Genomic DNA, 21,918 nt, shown 5'->3' with positions numbered 1-21,918 from the left:
AAAGAAAAAAAGACCTGCTCCAACCAAGCCAAGCACTGTGAAATTCTAAAACACCGGGAGAAACGAGAGGGCCTGAAAGCTCCCACAGCGGGAAGGTCACACACGGAAGATATCCTTGGGATGGCATTCCAACAGCGAAGCCAGACCTGCAATCTGTAAGGCTGAAAATCAACTCCCTCTGCCCTCTGGGCCCAGACAAAATATCAATCAAGGAAAATAGTGGAATGAAAACACCTCCAGAGACAGTCTCAAAAGCATGCTCCCCACTGGACACTAAGATAGTTGGTAGAGGGGACAGGGAAAGTTATCTACAAGAGAAGGAAAACTTGTATGAGAAATAATCTTGGTGTGTATGTCTGGACGCAGCAGTGAAAATGAATGAATGAAGAGGACACTCAGCATTACACAGGGGGAGCCAGCCGGGGGCTGGGGTGGGGAGTGGCAGAAGACTCTGGTCCTGAGGCCGTAAGTCCTGCTGGGTCTGTCCTGCCCCACATCCTGTGAACCCACAGTCCCGGGCGAACGGGGCCCATGAAGGCCCGGCCCGGAGTGGAGGGTGGGGCGTCCCCCGGGGGTGGGTGTCAAGAGCCCACAGGCCAGGCGAGCGCGTGTGGAAGGGCGAGGGGGGCCTGGTGCAGACACGTGGTTGATCAAGTGAGCACACGAAGGAGACTGGGCCCCTCACTGCTGCAGGAAGAAGCCGCTCACGCGGGAAGGGAGAGATCTAGAATGCATCCCGGGGGACTGGAGTCAGAGGCGTCAGTGTGAACGTGTGGTTCTCAGCAAGAAACAAAGCCAGATGCGTGCGTGTCCACGCGTGCGTCCGCTGAAAGGCTGGCAGCACATCCACGCTAGGTGCAGGGGTGGCCCCAGGCCCAGGGCACAGAGCGCTCAGACAGTCACAGACGCATCAGAAGGACACAGAGGCCAGCACTGCCGGGCTGCCCCCGGCCGGCAGGATGATCTGAGCATCAAAATAATGACTATAATCCACCGGATAAAATAAACCGTGCGTCTACTCAGAGGTCAATCAAAATGAATACGTTGGTAGTGTGAAGAGGAATGTGGTATTTCCCCCCAAATAACTTATTCATCGCAAAGAGGAAAGTGTCACTGCAGCAAGAGACGCTGGGATGACAGCCCCCAACCCGGGGACAGGGCTACCCCTGGGCGTCACCAAGCAGCCCACGTCCAGGCCCCAGGACAATTCACCCGGCGCCCGGCGCCCTCCGAGGGGGAGGTCACACCTGGCCAAGACCAGCACCCCATGTGGTTCCGAGCCCCGCCTTGAGACGCTGTTGAGGGCCAGGCGACCCTGGGTGACAGTGGTTCTAGAGAACATCTCCGTGGGAAACCCCTCTGGGTGACGGGCACAGAGTGGCAAACGCACCCTCAAGTGGTCAGGAGAAACAACCTTTGAAAAGTTTCTGTGAGTTTGAGATTGCTTCAAAAAATATTTTTTAAAATGGCATGGTGTGGGGTGTGATTTCAGTAACAAGTGGTCAGGGGAGGCCTCTGCGAAGAGAGCTTGCAGCCGGGGCCCGGGGGCTCCTCAGGCCCCTCCAGCGGCCCGTCTCCCGCTTCCTAAGTCCCAGGACTGTTCCTCGAAGATCACGAGGCAAAAATGTCCTGGGTCAAGGCTGGCTTCCCAGGGACCTCCTGGAGAGGCGGGGACAGCGGCGGCAGGGCGTGCCCCGGGGAGAGTCTGACAGCCTGGAAAATCCAAAAGGGAGTGGCACCCATGCCCTGGACACTGCGGGTCCCAGGCCGGGCACAGGACAGGTGGGGCACCTTGAGCCCCCAGGAGCGCTGACCTGGGTGGCCTCCCCCTCTCCCCGTTCCCCCCCTCCCCCTCCCCCGTCCCTTCTCTGCTCCAGGCCTGTTTGTGACCTGGATTCCGGGGTCTGGAGGCAGCACTGGTGTCCCACCCACTGCACCAGCTTTTGGCAGGAAATGCAAACGGGGCCGATGGGGAAATGAGGGCAAGGTTTGCTCTTTTTCTTTCCTTTTTTTTTTTTCTTTCTTGCTGGAATTCAGAGAGAAGTAAAATGAAGACTTGCTGAGTGGAGCAAAGACAGACCTGCTTTTGCTGAGTTTAGGTGAAAATGAGAGAAGAGAGCTGGGGGCAGGGGAGCCGGCAGTTCCATCGCTCTGCACGATTCTCATTATTTTGCTTCTAAATCAGCCTCGCTGGTGCTTTCTCTATTCAATAAAAGCCAAACGCAAGCCACGTCCCCTAATCTCTCCAACAGCAGCTCACTGCTGAGAAAATAATACAGATGTAACTTCCAGCATCGTACACTTTCTTTTCCATTTATATGCAAATAGTGACCTTTCACCCAGGCTGTCTCAAAGAAGTGATTCCTTAAAAATGCAAATAGCATGTTGCAGGCAGTTACTGTGGCTGGGTCTTTCTTATATGATTATTATTATTTCTTTTAAACTTACCCACGCTGTAACAACAACAGCTCCACTGCCAGGCAGTAATGAAGACTTTCCAAACCCAATCGCAGGACCGGCTCCCCAGGCGGCCTGTCAGGGAGCCGGCCAGCAGGGGAGGGGCCCCGGATGACGAGGGGTGGGGGGCCTTGCGTCCCGGAGAGGCACAATGGCGTGGAGCCGGGCCTCCGACACCCAGGCAGGTGCGGGGATCGCGGGCCTCAGGCAGTGTCTGCTCCAGGCAGATGCACAGGATTCCACAGAGGGCCTTCGCACCCCAAATGGAGTTCAGCACTAGGGGTCAACACGGGTGACCCCGACCTCGACCCCCACCCAGGCACACGTGCTTCACCCCCAGACGAGGAGTCGGGGGGGTGGGGGGAGGCCCTCCCTCAACCCCCCAGGCCAGCAGGAAAGGCCTGGACGGGAGGCTGGAGAAGGGGCCTGGGAAATGGACACGGCTACTGGGTGCACAGGAGACGCTGGGCTGGGGGCGTCCACTGCCCTGACCCACCCGACTGACCGCATCCTCGCCGTGCCCCCCACACCCCGCAGGGTCCCCGGGATTCCCCCTGCAGGAGGCAGAGCTGTCCAGCCTGAGGAGAGGGAAGACGGCCTCTTCCTTCTGCCTTGAAACCGCACTTTACTTAGGCTCTTGCAGTTAACCAGACTAGAACGGGCTCCCTCTTGCACAAACAGGATAAATCCAAGCTGCTCGCGGCTCCCTTAAGGTCTGTTCATGCCCTGGCTCGTGTCCTGTCCAGAAGGACAGGAAACCGGCAGGAGGGTAGGAGGTCCGGGCAGCTCTGGGGCCTCGAAGCCTGGGGGACGGGCTCGACAACAGTCCCGCTCTTCTTCTCCCACCCCAGTCCCTCTAACTCCAGGACGTGGAAGCACTCCTGTCTGGGGGAGGAGAGCGAGCCCGGGGGGCTGACACTGGAGCCCCAGCCCCAGGGCTCAGAATGGCCCCCACGTGGCGGCTGATTTTCGGGGGAGGCGTGGCCAGCAGAGACACCCACCTGTCAGCCTCCTACACTGCCCACTCGGCTGCCTTTCAAGTGAGAAATACTGGGGGGCTGCGCATGCGAATTTCCCAGTCTGGACGGGCGTGCGCGACACGCAGAGCGCGACACGCGGAACAGAATTTGCAGAAAACACAAACCATACAGCCCAGAAGCAGCTGGCTTCCAAACGGCTCTGGGCAGTAAGGGGTCCATCGCCGGGAGGGGGCATGGCGCGGTGGGGAGAGCCCCTCCAGGTCCTGTGCCCCTCACTGCCTCCCCCAGGCTGACACGCGCGCTCGGGAGCTGTCAGAATGCTCTCCGGGATGGCATCACAGCAAGAGTGGGACTCTCTCACATCAGGGCCCGTTTGGGGTCCCCCGCACGCCAGAGGCGCAGGCTGCGGCTGAGCTTGAGAGCTCAGACCCTGGGGCATGCAGGGCCTAAACCACACCAGGCAGCAGGTTCTGAACCCAGAAGCTGAACATGTGATTTGCAGCTGACCCAGCAAAGCCTGGGCCCAGAAGTCTGCAGCCGGTCCCATGACACACCCGTTTGTAGCCTTCAAGGGGGCTACAAAGTTTGCTAATGCAATTCAATATCAAATACAACCCGCCTTTCCTCTCCCTTTGGGCTGATGCACTGACTTCGGGGTCTCCACGGGTTTCTCTGATGGCTTCAGTGGCATTTCCAGAAGCATCAGAGCTGCAGGGTGAAGGAAGGCGGCAAGCTCACGGCTCCTCACAACCCTCACACAGCGTGAAAAGTGCTGCTTTATGTGTGTGGGGGAGGGGAAACCTCACAGCTAACATGCTTTGGTGCAGAATGAGACCTCATGGGACTTCCCTGGCAGTCCAGTGGTTAAGACCTCGTGCTTCCAATGCAGAGGGCGTGCGTTCGATCCCTGGTCAGGGAGCTAAGATCCCACCTGCCGCATGCGGTGCGGCCAAAGAAAAAAACACTGAGACCCCAGGAAGCCAGGGCTGGGGCGTGGGCTTCATGAAATAAAAGGAGATCCACCAAAATCTAAGTAATTTAGCCAGAACCTAATCAGACCACTCAAAGGTAATAACAGAAACGCCCCTCAGTCTGGACAACAGAGTCTAACTTTACACCCAGGCCAACAGGGTCTTAACTCACAGATGGTGGAGGGAAAACTCAGAACTGAACACTTCAGGACTCTCTTCCCACCTTGATTCAGAACCTTCCCTGGCTGTCTCCAGCCCAGCACTGGCAGCTCAGTGCCCGCGTTTACAAGGGCACCCAGGCCAGCACCTGCGTATGGACCAGAACCGAACGCTGGGGCACTGCCCGCCAGGCGGCCCCGACCTGGTGGCCTGCCGGCCCTCCTGCAAGGCAAGTGGGGACACCCACGAGGCTGATCCAATACGATAGCTGAGATGTTTCAACTACTGGACACCTAAGGGTGTGATTGTGACGCCTGGGAGGGTCTGCCAAGGGGCCCGGGCGGCGTCTGTTCGAGGCCGTGGAAGAGGAGCTGGAGGTGAAAGGAGACAGGAGATGGGTCAGGGATCTTGGGGTGGCCCAGATGGGGTGGTGGAGAATCAGGTTGGAAGACAGGCTGGAGACAGAGCAAGGACGGCTCCCACGCAGCGGGAAGGCAGCCAGGAGGGCAGTGAGGGTCAGTGTGGTCCGAGGATGACCTCCTGGGCGGTCTGGGGTGCTGGGCAGTCAGGCTGTGCAGGTCTGGGACTTGAGTGAGAAGTTGCATAATTACACATGCATACTGATGGTTAACAAACCAATTCACTGCTCAGTTAGCAGTCTGGTAACCAAGCAGGCCGTTTTGAACCACTGAGCCTGGGAGTCCTAGTACAGTTACAGACTCGGAGCACCTTAGTTATGTCACAGGTGCAGCTCTGAGTCTGTGAAACGCCTTGTGCCGCCCCTTCACTCGGGAACCACCGGGCTGCCCGTCGGGGACAACGGGGGCCAAGCCGTTTTATACCCTGTAGGTGTGAAGAGTGAAGGGACACCGCCTGGCATGCAGGAAGTTAGGGACGCGCTCCAGACCTGCGACCCGAGGTGTCTAACCCTCTAGGACCGAGTAAAGCAGGCCCGGCGATAAAGAAGAACGGAGAAGCCGGACCCCCCTCACTCCCAGACAGGGGCAGGTGGGCCCTGGGTCCGGAGTCTGAGCCAAGAGAGCTCGGGGGCTGCAGGCCGCGGGGAGGGCAGCCGTCCAGCCTGGAGCCCCGGGGAGCTCTCTCTCACGCCGCTGCTTTAATGTGGAGTTTTTAGGCAACAAAACGGGGGAAAAGGAGAGGCCCCAGATGGCTTCCGCAGGAGCCCTCAGACCGACATCGAGCGGGATCAAGGTGTGAAGCCAGGCGTGAGGGCTTGTCTGGCGGCAGCTCGGCCAGATGGTGCGTCCGGATGGACACACGCCTGCGCCCTGCCCGCCGCCCTGCGCCACGCGGTACCTCGGGCCTGTCCCCGGCGCACCCCCCATGCGGGCCCCGCTCCCAGGCTGCAGTCCCGAGTAACCCCGCACACACCACACGTGTCCGCACAACCCCACACGGCCCCTCCAGGTGCCTGAGCGGCAGAAGGGGGGCCCGGGGACGCAGAGCGGCCAGCACCGGGCAAGGGCTCTGCCCCCTCCGGCCAGGACTAATCCTGGACAGAGGCAGGTTAAACCGTCCTTGGAGTTACTTTCATTGCATCTGATTAAAATAACACTGCATTTTTTAAAGTGTAAATTGAAAAATGAAAAAAGGAGGGAGTATGGACCCCAGGCTCCCAACAGAGGGAGGCCAACCGCGAGCCGTGCTTCCTGATGGCGAGTGTTCACTACTCCGTCCCCCTGGAGCCAGCCCAAACACGTCTGAGAGCAAAGCACTTTAAGTCAGGTGGAAAACATCTCTCGTTTTGTTTTGAGGGTTTTTCAAGCAACATTTGGGGGAATTCAGCCATCTGTGAAGGACGGGACGCATGCCGGGGACCTCGAGGCATTCCACCCCGAAGCCCTGCAAGCAGCCGGGAGGGGTCCCGAGAGGGTGGCCCCGGGGTCTTCAGGGAGCAGAAAGCCCACGCGGGGGCAGCACCGGTGGCAGCTGCTCTCTTTCCTTCCGGGAAACAGCATTTTCCTGGCTGAGTAATCTCCTTGTGATGCCGGCTCCCAAAGACTGTCTTCCTGTAAACTCACACCACAAAATTCCTGTTAAAATTACCTCTGTAGACAGCTAACTTCTGAGTGAGTTCACAAGGAAGGAGCAGGCGGGAGGGTTAGGAGCTGGTGGGGGTGGAGGGAGGGCCCCCAGCCAGGCCCCTCTCGGCTCCCCAGCCCAGCTTTCCACAAGATAAACGCCAGCAAGAAGGGGATCTGGACGGGTCTCCCAGGCCTGGGACCGGTGTTTATCTCTCCAACGCGCAAGGCTGACCGGTTGCCCAGTGCCCTGCCTGCCTGGGGGGTCAGGTGACAAGGCAGCCCCTGCCCACCCGGCAGACACCCTCGCCGCCGCCACCTCGTCCACTCCGGGCCCAGGGCTGAGCAAGGTGCTCTGGGCGCTCCTGGCCCCCCTCCCCAGCCCAGGCAGTGAGCGGGGGGCGGGGGGGGGGGGTGAGCAGCCCCTCCCCCCCCTTCTCTTCACACGAGTGGAAGTGCCTCGTGCACCAGGGGGAGCTCGGCCCCAGCCAGCCATCAGAGCAGGGGCCCGAGGCCCAGGGGCACTTCTCACACATCCTGTCTGCAGGCCCCTTGTCCTGCCGTCTCTGCCAGCACTGGGCCATGCAAAGCAGCATTCCAAACCGTGCAACCATCACCCGGGCTGGGCACCACCAGCAGGGGCTGGACGGCACACACACCCCAGGCTCCCGGACCAGCTCCCAGAGTTGGCTCAGATCCCCTCTGCCCCCACTCCAAATGCCCCACCCCCATCACACAGAGTCACCCAGGTCCTCGCGGGCACACTCGTCGACCCCAGGCCAGAGGAGGACAGCAGGGCCCAGAGAGGAAGGGCCTTGGCTCTGGGCAGCACCGGGGAGCGCGCCCACCCCGGCCAAGGCCAGGGCACAGGCCAAGCTCCAGCCAGAACGGGCAGCTGCGGGTCAGCTGCCTGGGGGTCTGAGGGCCCAGAGCGCTGTCCCGTGCCAGCACACTCTCTGCAGCCTCTCCCGAACACCTCTGGGCACTGGCAGGGCTTTCTAGGACAACCTTCTATGGCCCCAGGAGCAGAGCCTCTTTGCAGACCCAAAGCCTCTGCCTGCTGTGTGGGGACATCTCAGGGCGGGTCCTACTCCCTCAGGCATCAGGAGCGTTCGGGGCAACAGGCAACCACTGCCTTTGCCAGAATCTTCCAAGAGGCTCTGGAGCATTGGCTCCGAATATTTGGGTCTGCCTCCAGACCTGTGGGAATTGCCTGAGGGTCGCACAGGCTCCCCACCCCGGGTTACACTTTAAACAGAAGCAGCCCCCTGCCCTCAGTGAGTTCCCAGGCCCGTATCTGGGGCCATGGTCCAAAAGGGTCAGAGCCCGGGGGTTCCAGAATTAAAGGCCTCGAAGTCCAACTCTCTGAGGGCCCTGGTCAGCCCCCTGGATCAGCGGACACCCCTGTGAGTGCCCAGGAGGTAGGCGCACCTTGTAGGGGCCTCAGTCTCCAGCTCTGCAGGGCAGAGGGTTCATGAAGCTACTTCCTTCTCTTTGCAAACAAATTGCCCTGAAGTCCTCAGCCAGCCTTCTCTCCCCGCTGGTACCACAAACTCCAATCCCTGCTCTCCCATTCTTTTGTTTACCATTAATTAACAGGGCCATATGGAAGGAGGTGAGAATCACAGCCATGGGCCAGTGGGAGGGGAGCCCTGGTGGTGAGGAGCCTGGACCTCTCCCCAGCGCCCACCCAGCCTCCCTGGGCCGGAAGGGCAAAGTCCAAGCACACCCTCTCACACCGAGGCGGAGGGCTCGTTTCCTCTGGTTCGCCCCAACACGCTCCTGCCTTTTGTTCACTCAGCCACTAGCCTCAGAGATGCCCTCAAGTCTCTCTGATTTTTTTTTTTAACCACTGGGGCAAAAGTCCTCATCTCGCTCTCCCAAAAGGATAATGATAATTATCGCTGTCTTTATCGCCATTACAGTGACACAGTCTGATGGCCCAAGACAGAGCCCACATCCTGCTACCAGACCCACCTCTCAGAGGTTTTGATTCAGAAATTAAAGCCCAACTTTACCAGCCAATGATGCCCACGGATGCAAAGGTGGTGCCGAGAGCGGAGAAGCCCTCGGTGACTCCGAGCAGCTCTCGCAACAAGGACCCGCCACACCACAGCCCAGGAGCCGCTGGCAGCTTGTTTATCTTCCTGATTCACAAAGAGGAAAGCGAATCCGGCAGACAAAGTCCACGGCCCAGAACACATCACCCTACAGGCAACGGCATCACATCATTCAAGGCTCACACGGACTTCGTGCCTAAACCTGATTTCTAGTTTTAAATATAAAAATCCAGTTACGCTAACGCTATAAACAACCACGCTTGTGACCCCGATCACACAGTGAGAAAAGGAGCCGAGGGGACAGCGATATTTACTGCAGGGCATCTATCCTGCAGACACACGCACCCTAGTTGTTGTTCCTTAAGTTTAGAAATACGTGACACGCAAAGACAGGACGCTCACATGACCATCTCTGCTCTGTCTTGGGTGGGAGCACACATGAGGTCCCGACGGCGTCCCCCTCGAGAGAGAGGTCTTCTGCTTAAGGAGCCAGCGTTCTCCCGGGGAACTTAGCTCCTGGGTCCCACGGCTGCAGATACATCTGTGTTTCTCTTTCAGAAAAGCACACAAAGTTTCTCGTCTCGACACAAGGTCCCCCAATGTCTTTTCTGTCAGACGCACAATGTGTCCCCTAGATTCTCAGAGTGGCCAAGCGCATGAGCAAGCCAAAGAGGGACAGAGGACTCGGAGGAAAACGGCCGCGGGCAGACCCAGGAGGAGAAGAAAGACTCGGTCCAACAGAGCAGCTTTAAAAGCCATCCCCAGACCTGCTTTTCCAGCAAAGAAAGCCTTCACGTCAGAAATTAACTCTGCGTACCCTCTCCCCGTCTCCACCCGAGGGGAAAAGCCAAGCACTGGGTATCTGCCTTTGTCAGCGAAAGAACGTAACATTGACTTACCTTTCCCCACAGCTATTGTCTGTCCTCTTTCAAAATGACATCACGGAAAGCAATCATGAAATTTACATGGGGGTGCGGGTGTTCGGGGAGGAGAGGCAAGGCAGCTGCCTCCCTTCCGGTGGTCGCATGTGGGGAAGCCTGTGTGCGGGTTTCAATTAAATATCCTCTCCCTTTAGTGTGCGAACTCCTAAGCCAGCTAAAGGCGACGTCTCATTTACTTAATGACCGCTCTCATTAGCAGCGGTGGCACGGGCTGGCGGAGAGGCTCCTTTGTAAATACGCTACCCATGAACCCTTGGGGCTCCAATATATCTGTTTACTCTCTGAGGTGAAATAAATTTACAGTATAGCATCAGAAAGATGGATCTGCTGACGGGGAGCGAGAGGTGCCCAGGCCGGCAGAGCCCCTGTCTCCCGCTCCAAGCCTCAGCCAACAGAAGGTGCCCGCGCTGGCCCACACTGATTCATAATTAATATGCAGCACGATTTGGGTTTTTTTAATGCAAAACACACAAAAGGGCAGGGAGCGTCACAGTCACCAGGCTCACCCCCCTCTGCTTTCTCCACCAGTGGTTCAGTCCAATAATTCCTAATAGCAGCCACCGGAATGACAGATGCCCTGGGTTAGCACGACTGCAGCGAAAGTACTTTACAATATTTATTGGTGGTTAGGAAGATGACCTACCATCATAAAGAACGAACTGCAGAATTTATTACTCAGATGAGCCAGGAGGGTTACATATTGGCTCATCTGCATATTCAAGTATCAGTGACTTAAATGGATATGTATATATTGTTAAAGTGCATAAAAGGTTCCTATGGCCACAGACCAAAACATAGTCACATACACAAAGAGTAGATCAGGAAAAGGTACTTTGCTTTTATCACACATTCCCTTTTTGTTTCAAGTCTAAAAATAATAAAACCCTCTCACAGAAAGCTTGAGCACTCCCGAAGCCACAAGTATCCTACACCCTGAAACCACTAAGTTTATCCCAGCCAGAGGGAAGCACACCACTCAAGTTCTATCTTTTTGAGTCTTTTTCAAACTGCCTGCAAGGAGCCAGCCAATGAAAATCAGGAGAGAAAAAAATTCATAACACGCACAATGGAAGTGCCCACCCACTCTTTAAGCAACCCAACTGTCTGCTTTTTTAGGTACTGGGTTTGTGATTTGTTTTCCACATTCGAGGATAAGTGTAGGACTTTCCTCAGTAAGAGTACCCAGGAGCCAGGGTATTCCTGCTTGCTCTCCAGAGTCCCTTTCCTTACAGATAAAGCTAGCAAACAATTGTCCTTTATCACAATCAGGTTGTCAGAAACGGTACTGTGAAACACGACACAAGCTGAATTTCAGACACCTGCACAGAATGCACTGCCACAGGCCAGCCCGAGGGCCAGCGAGACCCGTGGCCCAGAAGTTCGGTGCAGAGATTGCGACAGACAGTAAATATCAGTTCTTGGTAAGTTATGCGGGAACACAACGCCCCTACGTTCATTAGCACTGAAGCGCTCAGGCCACCAAAAGCATGAATGAGACAGAACTAAAACATTTAGCTTTCTCTAAGAGAACATTATTGAAGGTCAGCTAAAACCCTTCCACAAGCAATTATTTTCGACTTGCAGAGCTGCTTCCACATTACATGTAAACCAACAAGCTTCATCCGAAAAGCAAGTATGTTCAGTTCTTATACACACACATTATTCTCAACAAATAAAATGTACTCAGAGTGATCTTTTAGTTTGAGCAAAAGGAAATAAAGGCAAGCCCTCACTGGTCAAACTGAGGATGAAATATTAATCAGCCAAATGAGAACAGCTTGAGGCCCCTGCCATGACAGCCGAACATTGTTTTTATTCTTTTCTAAGCTCACACCCATTAGCATAGAAGGACGCGTTCAGTTAAGAGCTCTCCTGAAAAGCCATTTTCTGTCTCCTCTGGACACGCTGTGAGTGCTGGGATATTTTACATCCCAAACCTTTGGCATTCAGAAATTCTATTAAACTCTTATCAGCAGGCTGCAGGCTCAGACAGCCCTGCACGCCGTTGTTCCAGGATGGGGATGGAATCAAGGGAGGGCTGGTGCTGAATCAGCCAATTCCCCAACAATACCCAGGGTTCCATGAAAGCATTAATTCAGATACAGAGCAGTCAAACTCAGGAAACAACAGCAAGCAGAGGTAACAGCTAGAAGAGATCAGTACGTGCAACAAAAAGACCTGGGATGACATAGCTGTTTTTGCAGGCAGCAACTTACATTTGCTCACACCCTCGGGTGCCTGCAGCTCTCACGCCTCCCCGCTGAATAACCAGGCTTCCCAAGGCGTGCAGCCCGGTGGTCCGGAGTGGGGCCTCTGGACTCCACGTGAGGCTGCTCAGGGAGCATTCGAACGAGCTCAGCAACTGCAAATTGGCGCCTGTTCCAAGAACCTGGGGAGAAGCCCTGGGAGCCCCGCGCCAAGGAGGTCATAGTTGCAAGAGCCGGTTCAGAGGACAGGTTTTGATGTGTAAGGGTTCAAAATCTTCCTCCCACTCCATCAAGAGAACAAGGAGGAGTTACAGGAAGGGAGCAGGGAAGGGCCTTAGCCGGCGAGTTTTAAGGTTTGGTGGCTTCCTTCAGCATGAGTGGTGGGATCCGGACGAGCCTGGGTCTGGTCAGCACGTTGGACAGCGCTCCCTCGCCCGAGGGCCCTTTGTTCCCGGCACAGTCGGGGCGGCGGAAGACGCGATTCCAAACCAAGGTTCCCAGCCTTGCTTGTAAGTGACAGCAGCAAGGTGTCACTAAAAACCTTCTTTCTTACACAGGGGGAAACTGTCAGGAGTATTTTAAATCATAAAATCTTTTCTTTTCCATAACTAAGCAAGGAGCGCATTGCTCCTCTAAGCTTTATTTCATGAAAGATCTGTGGGGAGGACGCTCGTGACTCTTAAGTTTGGAAGATCCACAGGGAAACACCCTCTGCCTGATTGGCGGGTCCTCAAACGCCACACGGGAGAAAATGGGGAGATGGGCAAAACCAAACTTGCAGCACTTGCTTAGGAAGTGTTTTGTGGGAGCTGGGCGGGCAGGCTCAAGGATCGCTTAGCTGGTAAGATCATTCCAAATAAAGTGTAATTACTTGTGCAGATCTGCACACAGACATTCCAAGTGTCAGTTCATTTGTTTCATAAAAACTCTTTCAAGTAATTTTGGTCTAAACTTTCTGCATCTGTAATTGGCACCACCTTCTCCGGTGACCAGCTGGGGGTGAGGGTTTTCTTCTTTCCCTCTGAAAGCTTCCCTGCAGATGGGCGCCCGCCTTAAAGCTGCAGACGACAATTAGGGCCGTTGTGTGTGGAGCTGCAATGGTCAGCATTAATATTGTATACGAACAGCTGAGGGCGAGGGGGGGGGCCCTGCCCCAGGCAGTCTCTGGCAGATGGAGCAAACAAAACCGAGGGCCACTCTCTCCAGCACCCTGGGCTGACTCACACACACTCACACACTCACACACACACTCTGGCTATATTGTGAGACTGTTTCGTGCAGAGACATCAAACACACCAACCCTGTGTACACACTTACACACACAAACACACGTGTGATTGGGAGAGTACTGCACTGTGTTAAAGTCTCTCACACACACAGAGTAACTTTGCCCGTGATGGATACACAAGCAGCAGCAGCCCCGGCAAAGCATTTTACTACAGCGAGTCCTGGGTGGACGCGTTGGTCACACACACCCCACCCGCGGGCCGCCCCCCCCCCGCCTCCCAAAGACAGGGTAGGCTTCACAGGGCCCTGCAAGCCCCGCCATCAGTTTCCAAGGGCCCTGGCCTTGCTCAGGAGGGAGCATGTGTCTGTCACCTCCTCGGCTGCCCAGAAAAGAGCACTGAGAGCTGATGGGGACACACATCTAATTAGCCCCTTTGGCGTCTTGGCAGAAACCTGTGAACAAGGCGGGGTGCTGGGGGGGGCTGCCGGGGGTGGGGCTCAGTGTGGGGAGGGGGCAGGTACGCACCCAGGAAGGTCCCGCAGAGCGTCATCCTGGCTGGGCAGACACACCTCCACTCCGAAGCTTGTACACACCGTCACTTCATGCTGCAAAAAGTTGTGACACTAACTTCTGTGTCCCAGGGCCCTGGAGAGCTCCCTTCTCATGCAGCCAATCAGGGCCAGGGAGCAGATAATCACAAATCGATGCCCTGCCAATGAGGTTCCCTGGCCCACACAAAAGGGCCCTGGGCCCCAGACAATGAGCCCCGCCTGCAGGTGGGGGGAGCAAAGACACAGCCCCTTCACACTAAGGGACCAACAAGTGAGGGATGGGAGGGGCCCTTCCCGAAGATGCTCCTCCCCCCACTTCCCCCTCCCCTTCTTCCTCCTACTTTTCCCCTTCCCTCCCCCTTCCCCTCTCCTCCCCTCCCCCTCCCTTTCTCTCTCCCTGTCCCCCTTCCCTGCCCCTCTTCTTCCTCCCACTTTCCTCTCTCCCCACTTAACCCCAGACCAAGTTAGGCTAGAAACCTAGTCAAAGACCAGTCACGATACGTGGGGTGGGATCAGGTCTGGATAGCCTGGACCTGCCTGCAACACAGATACTGACTACCAAGGGGGCAGGCCCTTGTGGCCCCCGGACAACGGACTCCCCACCACCCAGGTGTGAAGCTTGGGGCGAGGTGGGAAGGTGAAGAGAGGACCAACTCCCTCAGGGATGCGGGGTTAGGAGGGGGACCCACAGGGGCAGGGGAGGGGCACGTGTCGGTGTGGGATGTATTAGGCCTTTCTGGGGTGACCCCTCCTGCCCTACCCCATGTCCGTGAACCTTTGCCGCACACCAGGGCCTTTGGAGCAATCAGGTCGGCCATCACCAGACCTGGCTGAACCCTCCCAGCTTTTCCCTGGTGCTGGGAGGAAGCTCCCACTCACCCCGAGGCCACTCAGGTGTCACCTTCCTCGCGTCTCCATCGCACTCTCAGCTTGGGTACTCCCCTGCCTACGTGCAGGTGTCTGCCCCCGACACGTGAGGCCCATGCAGCCCGCGGCAGCTAAAGCCCACGGCAAGAACCCCACACTCACCGTTTCTAGGGGAGACCTGCGAGATGGGGCTGGGTGGGCTCTCTTAGGCCTTGAAGGGACCTGAGGATGACCCCTGGGAGGTGGGAAGGGGCAGATGAGCCCCGAGGGCCCCCCTCCGACATTCCTCTAGAGCAGAAGGCCTCAGATCTGGCCCCTGGGGGCTAGGCTGGTCCCGTCCTCACAGACCCGCCCCTTAAATAAAGCCTGAGGGTGGTGGGGACGCTGCACTCAGGCCATCGGGAGTCGCGGCACCCCCGGCTGCTTCACAAGCTAGAGGGATGCGTGCTGGGGGGGCGGGCTTCACTGTCCTGGAGCCAGGAGGAGGGAAAGCTGGACAGAACCCGGGCTGTCCCCTGTCCCCTCACAGCCCCGTGACTGCCAGCAGTTGACTGTACCCACGCTTGTTGTGAGGCCTCCAGTGAGGGCAGCTGGGCAGGAAACGGGCAAGCGGGTGGTCCCAGGGGGAAGCTGCCCAGGTTAGGAGACAAGCAGGGGGAAGGGCCAGGCTGCTGAGGGTCTGTGGGGGCCAATCAAGGGACACATGGGACTCCAGGGTTTGGCCTGAGCCATCGGAGGGGCAACGAAAGGGGCTGATGGGGGAGAGCAGGTCTGTGGGGATTGACAGCCCTGTTGACTCCAGGACATGGGTTCCGGTCGGAGGCTCAGGGGCAAGATGAGGCTAGAAATAAAGGTGAGCCACCTGGTCAAAGGGCAGCAAGGTGGGGGGCAAATGTGCAGAGAGGCTGGTGAGGGAACGGGGAGAGAGGGGAGGGCAGGGGCAGATGGGGGGCGGATCAGAGGCGGATCAGCACAGATCAGGGGCAGATCAAGGGCAGCTGTGGGGTGGATCGGGGGCAGATGGGGGGCGGTACAGGGAAAGATGGGGGGAATTTGGGGCAGATTGATGGGGAACAGGGGTGAACGGGGAAGGGATGCTGAAGCTGGGCAGGAGGTCCCTTCCATGTCTGTCACGGTCCCTCATCTGAAGGGACAGATATGCCTACCTCCATCGCATTAGCCAACCCTCCTTGACTCGTCTGCAAAGTGAGGGCATCAGGGACATTGCCCTGCGGGTGCCCAGATGGGGCCCCACCAGTCGGCCTGCTCTGAGTCATTGCTGACCGCTTCCCGTCACCTCCCACACCGGCCTCCCAAACCTGGAGACACCAGCTTCCTGCAGTGAGTGATTCTGAGTCCACCAGGTTCCCAAACCCTGGGGAAATGTGTCCTTGGATGCAGTTAATTAAGGAGTTAATTACCGAGAGGAACAACGGGGGCAACCTTGGAACACTTGTGCTGTTTCCCTTAATGAAACCAAATGGCCTTATAATCCAGCACATGATAAAAGCCCTTGGAGAAGTTCAGAGTCCAGTGAGACAAAGTCAGTGTCTTCTCTGAAGGCCTGGGGGCCTCGGGGGGTCCTCAGGCGCCTCCATCCCCCTCCCCCCACTCAGTGCGCTCAGGGATTGGAGGTCCAGCACAAGAGTCCAAAGATGGGACAAGAGCTTGGACAGCTGAGTCAGAATCCTCATTCCAACAAGACCCCAGGTGACCTGCGGGCCCCTTAGAGTCTGAGGAGCGTTCACCTCTGGCCAGCAGCCCCGGGAGGGCTCCCACCTGCAGGGCTGTCGAGGGTGGTGGTCACACCAGCCTCTCTTGGGCTCTGAGCACCTGTGGCCCCTCCCTCCCCTTGACCAGAAGCCAGGTCAGCTGAGCACAGCCAGCCCGCGCCAGGAAAGCCCTCAGGACCCTCAGCCGTATTCCCAGCTGAGACTCACACAGGCCCCAGCCCTGCAGGGCCGAAGTGACACAGGAGCAGGATATGCTCCAGGGGCTGGTGGTGGGCTCCTGGGGAGACGAGGCACGCGGGCTGGGAGGGCAGTTTGGTCTGGCACTAGTTTCTGCTGGTGCTTCAGTAGAGCCCCACGTGTGCCCCAGACGCCCCGTGGGGCCTGCCCTGTGGCCCCCCTGCTGCTGGCTCTGCAGAGGTCCCGGCACCCCCCCTTCCTCAGGCACGAGGGGCCCCGGAAGTGATGACTCGAGCCACGAACAGGCCTGCCCGCTGCTCAGAAGAGGGGCAGGAGCCGTCTCCTGGGAACACGGCACTGCGGCTGGGCTCTGCGCGTACTGACCCCAAGGGTGGCAGCCACTGCCAGATTCCAGGCTGCAGGACCCTCAGGGCTCGAGATGGAGGCTGGAGCCCAGGGGTCCTGGGGTCTGCAGGCGGCTCTCAGCAGATTCAGCTAAGGGCCGGGGTCAGCCGGGGTACGGCGAGCACAGCCCAGCTCAGCACCCGGGTCCAGATGGACCCAGAGAGACCACATGTCTCCTCCCTGCAGGCTGGCATCAGAGGGCTGCTGGCCCAGAGTGAGGGGCCCAGAGAGCGAGGGGCCCAGAGAGCGAGGGGCCCAGAGAGCGAGGGGCCCAGAGAGTGAGGGGCCCAGAGAGTGAGGGGCCCAGAGAGTGAGGCGCTCAGAGAGTGAGGGGCCCAGAGAGTGAGGGGCCCAGAGAGTGAGGCGCTCAGAGAGTGAGGGGCCCAGAGAGTGAGGGGCTCAGAGAGTGAGGGGCCCAGAGAGTGAGGGTCTGTAGTTCCAGCTGAGAGGCCACGCCCCAAGCGTGGGGCCCCAGGAAGCTGACAGCAGGTCTGGTGGCCCCTCGTCCCGCCCTGGCCATTGGGAGGAGGGGAGGAAGGAAGAGAGGGGACAGAGGGACCCAGACCAAGGAGGGATTGAGCAGCTGGCCCTGTGACTCTGCAGGACGTCCAGCCTGCGGGGACCAGAGCCTCCCGTGGGCTCGGTGCCGCCCGGACCGAGGGGGCGAGAGGAAGAGCGCGCAACCGACCGAGTGGGAAGAGGGGCAGGCGGCAGTGGGCTGGAGGCCAGGGTTAGGGATGAGCACAGTGGTGGGAGACACAAGGGAGAAGCGGCAGAGAAGGGGGGCAGAAACCAGACGGGCTCAGACAGACAGACAGACAGAGAGGGGAGGCGGGAAGCAGACGGGCTCAGACAGACAGACAGAGGTGAGGGAGCAAGAAGGCCACAGGCCCCGGGGCTCGGGGACGGCAGCTGTCCTCACTTCGAGGGCTGGCTGGGAGCCTCCCCTGATTTTGTCCTTTTCGAGGCCTTGCACCCTGCAGGGGTCACACCTCATCTGCATGTGCGTGTGCACGTGTGTGTGTGTGTGTGTGTGTGTGTGTGCGCACGCGCGCACAAGAGCAGGGGGACAGAGGGCTCCAGGCTCTGTTTAAATGGCTTTGGAATTCTCTCCCGGAACAGATGGCCTCAGAGATAAAGCCGCGCAGGAGCCCGGGCGAGAGCGAGGCCGCAGCGGTTGCCATGGCAGGCTGGGCCGGTGCCCTCTGCCTATTAGCTGCCACGAGAGCACAGCCCACCAATGTCAACACGGGCTCTGGGGAGGGGGGCCCCCAGCAGAGCCCCAGCGGGGAGACACCCTCACCTGGACGCCCAGCCCCCGTGGCCACAAGGACGGAGCTTGGTGGAGCTGGTGGGCGCAGGCTGAGACATGAGGACGACAGCCCAGCCACGTCGGGTGAAGCACTCCCTCCCCAGACTCAATCCCGAGACAGCCGGGCTGGAGCCCAGGACGTGCTGGTGCTGGGGTGGTTCCAGCCGCGCCCGCCCGGCACCGGAGACCAGAGCCAGCCTGGGGCCAGCGCCACCCTCTGGGGATAACGGGGCAGCTTCCCTGGTGAGTCGAGGAGCGCCCTGGGCTAAGGCTGGGGTCCCGGAGCCCAGAGCGAGAAGGGGCAGCTGGAGCCCTGGACGGAGCTGCTCTCGGGGGACAGATCCTGGCGTCAGCTCCCCCCGGGCCCTGTCACCCCAACAAGCACAGGAATCCCACCGAGAGAGCCAGGCAGGACGCCCCTGGGGGGGGGCGGCGCCACGCACCTCCGCACAGAGGGCCCCCGGCGGGGTAGGCAGCGGGGGGGCCCCCTTGCAGACGTGGCTGCGGGACGCGAGGGCCCAAAGCCCCCAGGGCAGAGTCTGGGCCTGCGGCCCCACAAGGAGAGACCTCAGGGGCCCGCTTCCCCAAGGGGGGGCGCTGGGGAAAGTCTCTGGGTGAGGAAGGTCTCACCCCAGGCTTCAAAGGGAGAACGGGGCAGGGGGAGGGTGGGCAAAGGGGGTGGTCTTGAGGCCTCACTCTAGTCCCTGCCTGGAGTGAGCAGGAGGCATCTGAAGGGAACATGAGAAGAGCCAGAAGGTGGGAGAGAGCAGAGATGGCCGAGGGGCCCCTGGGCAGGCGCCTGAAGCCCACCAGGACGACCGCAAGGAAGACGGACCACGGGGCCTCCAGGACCTAGGACTGCAGGCCAGGCCTAGCAGCTCTGCCCAGTGCCCCAGGGCCACAGCGTCCCCTGGTCTCCAACCAAATTCACGCTCTGGATATCCCAGCCTTCACCGGTTAGAGCAGCTTAGAACCCTCCAAACCCTGTGCACACAAAGGCAGAGCCCCGAACCTACTGGATGAGACCGCGATTGGCCCATCAATAGCCCTGACCTTTCCATGCCCCAACTCTGCCATGAGTACATGAATGGATGCATGGGTGAGTGGACGGGTGGATGGATGGATGGATGGGTAGGTGGGTGGGTGGGCGAGTGGGTGGATGGAGCTCAGGTGGGTGGACAGATGGGAGACAGCAGGTGGACAGACGAATGGATGGATAAGCACACGGTTTGCTGGAGGAGATCAGCAGAGGTGGGAAGGGCTCCATCCAGGCTTGGGCACAGGGGACATGGCTCACCGGGGTCCACAGTGTGACAATCCACAAGGCCCCGGAGCCCAGAACCCTGTGTGCTCCTACCTGCCTGACCCCCACCAGAGACACACCCCCAGAGCCCCAGACACATCCAGGCAAGGCCGCCCACTGCCCAGCCAGAGGCCCGTGTGACGACATCGACCCCAACCCCACACACCAGGCATCCCTGAGTCGGGAAGGCGAGAGGCACAGGCCGGCAAGCATGGCCACCCCGGCCCCAGGAGCGCAGGCCGGGATACGAGACGCAGGAGAGGCTGCTGGGAAAGGGCCCAGAGCCGGCTGGGAGGGGTGCGTGAGCCCGGGACCCCCTTCCCAGCTCTTCACCACGGCGGTAACCAGGCGGCGGGAAACCTCTGATGCAGGGGGCCTCCAGGCTGTTCGAAGCTGTGTGACGGAACTTGGGGTGCGTGCCCAACGTCCGCCTTCACAGCTCATCCCTTTCACGGTCGGCTTTCTCACAGGCGGTGTTGGGTTAACACACATTTCAGACAACAGCACCGTCGCAGCCGCCCACGGACCGCCCAGCTCGCCAGCCTGCCCGGCCGAGCACCACCCCATTTGGGAGAAAGTCTTCACGGGGAGGCTCTGTGAACGTGCAGCCTGGGCTGAGGGTCCTCCTGCAACGGCAGGGACCCCCGAGCCGTCCGTCTACAGCAGACGCGGGTCCTCAGCTCACACAAGCCCGCGCAGGCCGTGCCCCGGTACCCGGTCCCCGGTCCCCGGTCCCCGGTCCCCAGGCTCGGACGGTGGCCGGCACAACAAGGCCGCAGAGGGACCTGACGGTGCTGCAGGGGCTCCCAGAGGCCCCGAACACCAGAGCCCACCCGCTCCCGCAGCACCGGAGCCCGGCAAGGGAACAAAACCCGCTTTCCGAGGGGCCACTGTCCTGCCACCTGTGTTCCCGCGCTGCTGGCCTCCCGGCCTGGCTGCTGGCCCCGCCCCCAGCCCCTCAGCTGCACAGGCAGGGGCACCTGTATGCAAATCCCACAGACACGGGGGAGGGAGGGCTGAGGAACCCAACGTGCACAAGGTGTCGGGGAGGAGGGCGGCCGCAGGGGAGCCCTGGCGACCTGGGGTGACATCCACGTGCTCGGAGCGGCCAAAGGCGCCGCCCCAGAAGGGGTGAGCAGGACCACAGGAGCAAGGGCTCTGGCCCCCACCCGGGGCCTGGGGGCCTCAGGGCCGAGGAACAGGACGCTCGGACTGTGGGCCTGCAGTGACCTTGGCACGGCAGTCCCTGCGTGGCCTTGAAGCTACTTGCTGCGCGGAAACACGGCGATGGGCCAGTCTGAGTTCACGTCCGGCAGGGGCAGGAGGAAGGGCGGCGGCCAGTAACTGCCCCCCAGCAGGTGCCCACACAGTTACCCCAGTGAAACGTCACTGTGTTTCAGGTAAGACTGATCTGACCTGTTTTATGGGCTCAGAGAAGTTAGAGGGCTTCTCTGAGGGCCACGGAATCAAACCACAGCAGAGCCACGGCCCAGTGCGCCATCCTGCTTCACCCGAGGTGGACCTGCTGGAAGGTCAAAACCCAGGCCAGCGTCCCCTAGGGTCACCCACGCGGCACGGGAGCGCAGAACAGGCGCGCGTGTGCACCGTGTACACGCGGGGCTTGGACGCACCGAGTCCCGAGACCAGGCAAAGCCCTGGGGTCGGGCTCAAGGGGGCTGAGGCTCAGCTGGAGACACAAGGCACGCGGAAGTGCTCCACACACCTTGCCCCGCGCCCTCGCTGCTTGCCTCGCCCCCCAGCCTGACCCTGAGGGGGACCGAGAAACACGGGACATACGCTGCCACTTGTATCTAAATCAAAGACGACTCCAGACACCACATTAGGCTCCAAATTAACAAGGCAGCCTGCAGTGTCCCGGCAATGCCGTTGCCCTTTGCAAGACCGAGCACTCATGATCACGTCTGTAAAAAGCTGAGCTCTCCCCATGCCAGGGAGAAGGCAGACACACATGGAAAGCCTGAGCGGGAGGCTTACCTGGGAATCAGCGCCTCTACCTCCACCTTCACCCTGGAAGGATGGGTGGGCAGCTCCTGGCAGCCAAGCAGCGTCCTGTGAACAGAGGAGCCGGGGTTGGGCGACACAGGAACGAGCCCAGACCCACCCCGCATGCAGGGGAGGGGCCGTCACGGCCTGACCCCAAAGCCCATTCTGGGCTCGACCTCAGCCCAGGCCCGTCACCCTGAGGCCCTCACAGCCCGCTGAGCCCGCCGTCCCTGCAGTCACACCGGGGTGTTCCCGGCTCCCAGCGGGGCTGACTCTCACCAACCCAAGCACCCTGGACGCCCTGGCCGTGCCACGCTTCCCACCCTCGAACGTAGCGGAAGCCCGGAGGGTTCGTGCGCGGCTGGCTCTCCCCAAGAGACACAAGCCCCTCAGGAGGGTGCCAGGGCACGGACCCAGGTTCCCCGAGCCGCTCCTGCCACCTGGGGCACTTGTTCACTGTCCGTCAAATGAACAAACAGACACCGATTGGCCCAACTGGTCCCGCGAGCTTCCTCAGGGCA

The 21,918-nt window shown here is 59.5% G+C and overlaps 1 protein-coding gene across 8 annotated transcripts in view; it reads right to left on the bottom strand.

Annotated features, from left to right (window-relative positions):
* The window catches only part of MYT1 (myelin transcription factor 1), a 65,494-nt gene extending 51,906 nt beyond the window's left edge, over positions 1–13,588 (bottom strand). For 6 of the 8 annotated variants that reach the window (XM_007185166.2, XM_007185168.3, XM_007185170.2 and 3 more), the window contains exon 1: positions 9,569–9,919. The gene's annotated coding sequence lies outside the window, so the exon portion shown is untranslated. Of the gene's footprint in view, positions 1–9,071; positions 9,156–9,568; positions 9,920–13,570 lie in introns of those variants that run through there. The other 2 variants (XM_007185173.2, XM_007185167.2) reach the window with 2 other exon arrangements.
* Between the last annotated feature and the right edge of the window lie 8,330 nt (positions 13,589–21,918).

The sequence above is a fragment of the Balaenoptera acutorostrata genome, chromosome 15, assembly GCF_949987535.1.
Source record: "Balaenoptera acutorostrata chromosome 15, mBalAcu1.1, whole genome shotgun sequence".
In the NCBI taxonomy this organism is placed as follows: Eukaryota; Metazoa; Chordata; class Mammalia; order Artiodactyla; family Balaenopteridae; genus Balaenoptera; species Balaenoptera acutorostrata.
Note: the sequence above shows the minus strand (reverse complement) of the source record. Positions and strands in the feature narration are given on the sequence as shown.